Raw genomic sequence first — 6,486 nt, 5'->3', positions numbered from 1 at the left:
AAGCAGGAACAGAGATAGCTGCACATCCCACACCCAGACCTGCCACTCGCTGGGTTGTGGTTCTCTATCCCAGCCTGGCCTGGCCACAGCAAAGACCTCAGATCCTCAACGGAGCCGGTGCTACCCAGACAAGAGAGCTCCTTTCTGCAGCTTATCCTCCGCCCTGCTCCTGGCAAACCCAAGCCCAGCTCTATAGCTCCTGCCAGGGCGGCACTGACCTGTGGTTGATGCATGCTCCGGGTACGTGCTCCTGGCTCCACATTGGCATCGTGGGTCAGCTGGGGCCACCTCCCCACTGCAGCCCTTGGTGGGAACCAGAGAACCAAGCGACTCCTCCATTCCGCTGCTTTTGCAAACCCAGTGTACGTTTTCAGGTGATTTTAGATGCATCTCAGCACATCCTGTTCAACATGTGAGGGTTGATGTTTTGCACCAAGCGGGTGTTGTAAAAGCAGCAGAGGATGCACAGAGGAAATTCGTGACTGCTTTGGGAAAAGTTACAGCCTCAGTTTTTACACTTCTGTGTTATTTTATAGGATCAGCTAGGGGCAAGAGATAAATGAAGATAATAAACCAAAATGCACCAAACCAAGACTTCACCTGCCTCCCCTTCACTCCAGAGGGCACTGGGAAGCCCACTGGGAATGCAGCAGCCCAGCACCAGTGGAGGGCATCCCCCGGCATCCCATGTGGAGCCTCACTGCTGGCAGAAAGGGGAGAAGGAGCCAGCCCTCCAAAACCAACCCCCAAGGCCAGCGTGCCCCACAAGAGCCTTCGTTTAGGATGGACGTTAATGAGAGGGGAGCCCTGAGCACCCTGAACAGCTATGGCACAGAGAAATCGCTACCTCAACCTGGTTTGAGTTCTGTTATGAGCCCGCTAATATTTTATTCATTAAAAATCAGTCGCAGCCAGCCCACAGGCCAGGGCTTCGTTCGAGGCTCAGCCGGTCAGGCTTTGTGCTCAGATCACACACTCATCACTAGCAAGTTTTTCAGGCTTATTTTCCAAGTAACAGGAAATACAGAACTTTTTTGAGACAATCATTTACATTTTTGTTTCGGGAGTAGCCCCGAGAGGAAGCAACAGGGACAATCAGCTCTGACAACACAGCAACACGCCGTGGCTCGGGCGCTGGGCAAGACAGCACCAGCATAGGCAGGGAAACAGCGAGAAATCAGGTCCGAGCCTTGCCCTGGCTGCACCCTGTTGGCAACCGATCCCAAGCAAAGCCCGGGAGCCACAGTCCTGTCCCAAGGGACGCTTCCCATCCATCCGTCCCCACCGCAGCCCCGGCAGAGCTGCCTGTCGCCTGTCCACGGAGCAGGGGGGCAGGAGCCCCCGGTTGCTGCTGCCAGAGCTGGGTAGATCCCAGCAGTCAATAAGCTCCTGTTGGCAGCTGCTCCCTCATCACCGCTTCAATATCGCTCAGCTCCTGAGGCCAGGGATGTAGTGGGTAATCCTGATGTGGGAAAAGCACCTGAAAGCCCCAGTAACTGCTCATCGTTTGGAGCAAAGAGCAGAAGGTGGGTATGTGTAAAATTTCCACATGGACTGCATGGCAGCAATAAACCCATAAGGTGTTAACCTGTCACCCAGCGCTCTCCTATGGGCTTAGTCACTGCTTCAAGAAGCTACTGGCACGAGAGCTCAGAAATGGGCTGGGTGCATGGAACACAGCCCCAGCCCAGCCCGCAGTCCACATCAGCTCCACTGAACGCCACAGCGTGCAGAGGGGCAACACGGTCCCCAGCAGGGCAGCTCACAGGCACTGGCTTTCGCAAAGGGTTTGGTAACAAGAGCGTGACTTTATCCAGGTAGAGCAGCTATAATTTAACTTAATTCATCAGCTTTTAAATCCAGGCTAAAATGCAAGATTTTTCAAGAGCCCCCCCTAAAAAAGCTAAAAAGAAAAACCAAAACAAACCACCAAAGCCCAAGCCCTGCCCAGTCTTTCCAAACATGCAGCTCTTCCTTCATTAGAAGACCGTGAAAGCCAGTGGTCACATCAGAAACTGTGTGCATGAATAGTTCCAGCAGCTGCATCCACGTTACAAGGCTGAGGGCGCATTTGCACCCTCCCAACACGGTGCCAGAATTTAAGTGGAAATGAAAAAAAAAAACCAAAACCAAAACACACCACCACATACAAAAACACCCCCCAGCCCTTTCAAGAGCCCTGCCCTCCATCACTCAGCAGCAGGTGTTTGCCCCACAGTCCTGCCCATCGCTCTCTGGTCACCAAAAGAGCAGGTCCTGCCAGCAGCCAGACCCCCTGAGGGTACACCAGGCAGGTTCTGACTGCAGAACACCCAACAGAGCGATCAAACGCTTGCTAGAGGGTGCAAGAAAAGCAAGGCAACCATCTGCCCCTCTGCAGAGCTGACATCCTTGCCAGAACCTGAAGGGCAGCCAGGCCCCCACCGCCCCCCGGCATCGACCGCTGGCAGGCACAGGGGAGAGACCCCAAAGCACAGGAGAACATGTAGAGCAGCACCTGGCTTCACAGAGGCGCCCACTCATGAAAAAGCACCCATAACCGCACCTGGGGGATGGATTTCTATAGGTTTTCTATACCCTTCCTTTTCTGACCAGTGATGATTTCTTGCGACCGGCATCTTTGCTTCCATTTCCTTACATTTCCCCTCTTCCCTCTCTCACTTTCTATTTGTGCTTTTTCCCCACTGGACATTTCCTTGAGTGCTTGTCATCCCTTTCCCCGTTTCTGTTCCTGCTCTTTTCGCCCTCCCTTCCTCCTCCCCCCCAAAAAACCCAATTCTCACTTTTCTTAAATCAATTCCTCCTTTCCTCCTCATTCATCCCCTCCCTTGCTTTGCTCCCTGCTAGCATTGGCTCCATGTTGAGCTCTGTTGGCTGCAGCTTTTTACTTTCACCCACCAAGACATATTCAGCCAGGCGATGCCAAGAGTGTACTTGTGTCCAAGTAATCAGAGACAGCATCTTCCCTTCCCATATCCAGAAGGTCCCAGGCATGTTTCTGGTTCAGACCTGTCCCTTCTCTCATAACCCCTTCCCCTCATCTGGGGTCAGGGTGGAGTTACAGAAGAGGGCCCATATTTAACACCGTGCCAGCAGGAGCCCGAAGGACATGTCCACACTGCAGCCAGGGGCTGAGCCTGCTTTGGTACTCCATGTCTGCTTGGGCAGAGGAAAATTGCTTTCCCATCCACATGCCTGGGCAGCAGCAGGGGAACCCAGCAGAGGGTCCCTGGAGAAGCCACCCCAGGACAGCGATACAGCCAGGCATGGCCCTGGGATGCTGCACCATGGATAGCAGAAGTGAAAATGGTTAAGAACTTCCCCACCATCAACTGGGCTGGACAACAAGAGAAGTTCATTCTCAAAGCTGATCCATGACCTGGTCTCAGAGCAGGCCAGGAGATCCATCCCCTCTCCACATGGACAGTGGTAGGTCAACTCCACTAACCCAAACCTGTGTCCTACCATGAGCCCATGCCAGAGCACCTGCAGGTCCAGGTGCCTGTGATATTTGGTTGCATGATTGATTCCTCTTCAAAACACTGCTGGGAGAGAGATTGCAGGTTCGTTCTTGGTGAGGTTTGGTAAAGGCTTTTGTGCTGGTCAGCTGCAGAGGTATGAGGATTGCCCAGAGTCTGACAGACAAAACAAACCCGAGTGTGCATCAGTGCATGAGAATGTGCTCCTTGTGGAAGGAAAAGGAAAAAAAAAGCAGACGATGATTTATAATAGTCTAATTAAGCTTGAAACAACTTGTACCCAGCTTGCTGGAGAAAAGGGAACCCGAAGGAAATTGAGAAAAGAACAATCCTTAGGTCAGCCTGACATTTGTTGTCCAGTCTATGGGAAAATACTCTCACAGAAACAGACTTTGTAGCCATAAGAGAAGAAAAAAAAATTAACGGAGAGGATGTTTTTGGTTGCCATGATGTTAGCGTGGCAATGACACCATGGACTGCCAGCAATGGAGAAAACCCCAGTGGCAGCCAGAGATACTCCCTACTTCTATAGCCCAGTTCCCAGTTCTCACTACTGTGAAAAACCCTCAGATTTCCACATAAAAAGAAAAAACCAAACAAACCACCAAAACACTCAAACCTCAAGTTGTGTGCGCTACCAGGGGCTGTGCTATCAGGAAGCAAAAAGACTCATCGTGAGTTACACGTTGTCAAAGCCTCACGACTCCAAGCCTGGCTCTCAGTAGCCCATCATGTGAGGTGTCAGCCCTCAGAGCCGGTGGCATTGAATTCCCCTCCAGCAGAAGGAAACCCTGGGCCAGACCATCACCACCCTGCTGTGATGCTGACAGCAAAGCGTTCTCCTGGCTGTGTCTCACTCTGCCAGTCCCAGCAAAGTTGAGAAGAAAGTGTCTTTGCCAGGGCTGAGAAAGGAATGGCCTTAGAAAGTTCCCAGAGAACAGCTCTGGCCATAAACTATTGAGCTCACACCACCCTGAGATTGGGTCGAGCTCCAACATGCCTTTGGTTAATGAATATTTTCTTCTCATATCCATCGCCTGTTGCTTCTCCAGGAAGATAATGGACATAACCCTGCACATGCCCAAGAACATAGTCTTGGAGGAGTGCTCCACACACTCCTCTGCACTACCACTTCTGAACTCTGCTGCAACAAGTTTGGAAATTATATAAAATGATTGCAACATATGGACACCCAAAGCTGAGGCATGTAATCACAGGGCAATGTAATCCCAGACACAAGGAGATTTTTTTTTTTTTACCCCACAAGGAGGGCATCATGGGTGGTGGAGCAGGTTGCCCAGGAAGCTGGACAGCCTCCACCCTTGCAGGTTTTCAAGAGCAGGCTCGCTGAAGCCCTCAACTATCTGGTCTGACCTTGGAGCTGACCCTGCTTTGAGCAGGAGGTTGGTCTAGACACCTCCCGAGGTTCCTTCCCACTTGAAGGACACCTCCTGAGGAACGTTCCCACTACGATCACCCACTGCTACCACATTTCTTCAACCACTTCCCCAAACACCTCCCACAGAGCCGTCCTAGCAGCTGCTATGCCCAGAGGTGCAAGGTCTGCACGGCAGTCCTCAAGCACCTGTAAGGCAGGGGAAAGGACAGGAAACATCTCCCACTCTAAGATTACTATTCTTTGAAGAAACCTAGAAGCTTGGCAGCCCCAAACACCACTTGTACAAGATACAGAGGCCAAAGCAGACGCACAGCTGGGGTCCCTGCCAGGGTGTTTTACAGCCCAACCAGGCTCAAGCCTCTGTTAGGAGAACTGTTGCTGCCAGAGAGCAGCATGTGTCCACACGCCTAAGAAGAGTGGACGGGAATCACAACAGTCTGGCTGTTCTCACGCAGCCTCTTCGGCAGCTGGCACTTAAATGTCTCCTTGAGGAACAGCCTCCTGACCTCTACCCGGCTTCCAAGTCAGCACATGCTTGAGCTGTTCCTTCCTCCTGGTCACAGAGATGCCTTTTTCCTGCCGTCCAGGACAGTTTGTTTCATGACAAAGCCCTCTGTCATCACTCGCCGTGCCTGACACCGACCAAAGCAGATGTGACCTCATCTTTCACTGTCACCTAAGTCAGCACTTGAACTGCTGCCTCCAGAAGCTGAGAACCCTGACCCTGGCAGGGTCCCCACGTACATGTGCAAGTTAGCGGAGCCCCACGCTCTGCGATGCCCAGGGTACACACCGCACCCTACAGCCCATTCGGGTTTCCCAGGGATCTGGAAACGCCGAGCACAGCCCAGAAGGTCCCTCTGGGCACACGCGATCATCGCTGCCATCCCCATCCCAGCCACGCATTGCGCTGATCAGCTTTTCGTAATGATGTGTGGCTTTGCCCAAAGCATGTGTCATCACCTACAATTTCAGTAATGACACAGCAAGATCTTTATCACAAATACTCATTTTCACCTGGTTTCATCTTCAAATTCTTGACAAATGACAGTGCCAAAACCAGGGCAAGAAAATGCTATCATTTATTCATACCATGGCAAACCCCACCCCCCCCCCGCCCCGGTGGGGCAGCCGCAGCACAGCCCTGCGCACCCGCAGACGGGGACAGATCCTGCCCCAGAAGCCTTGTGCACCGATACAGGAGAAAGCTGCATTCACTAACAAACAGTAAGGGGGAATAGGGAGGGGTGGGAAATTCAGCAACAGGCTTTTAAGTAGACCAGCTGTGATTGCTGTGCGAGGGTTTCACTTCAGTTATATTTATGTATAGTTTTTATATACGCAAACATATGCGGAGGGAGAATGGCAGCAGCCTCCTTAGGCGAGCGGGAGCACTCCCATTAGCATGGTTGGGATCAGGCCCATTCTCTCCTGATGTTCCTCTTCAGGGCAGCTCCAGAGCAGGATTTAGTAATAGCCAATTTCTCAGAGCACTCTGCCAGGATGCCCCTTCAGCAACTGGTGCTACGGAAGGAGCTGGAGCTGCAGTGATGCACGTAGGAGGCAATTAACAGCCAACTCAGTGATTAAGGGCACGCTCTGTTCCTG

The sequence above is a fragment of the Egretta garzetta genome, unplaced genomic scaffold (genome assembly GCF_000687185.1).
Source record: "Egretta garzetta isolate BGI_Z169 unplaced genomic scaffold, ASM68718v1 scaffold172, whole genome shotgun sequence".
In the NCBI taxonomy this organism is placed as follows: Eukaryota; Metazoa; Chordata; class Aves; order Pelecaniformes; family Ardeidae; genus Egretta; species Egretta garzetta.
The sequence above is the reverse complement of the archived record's forward strand: the minus strand, read 5'-3'. Positions refer to the sequence as shown.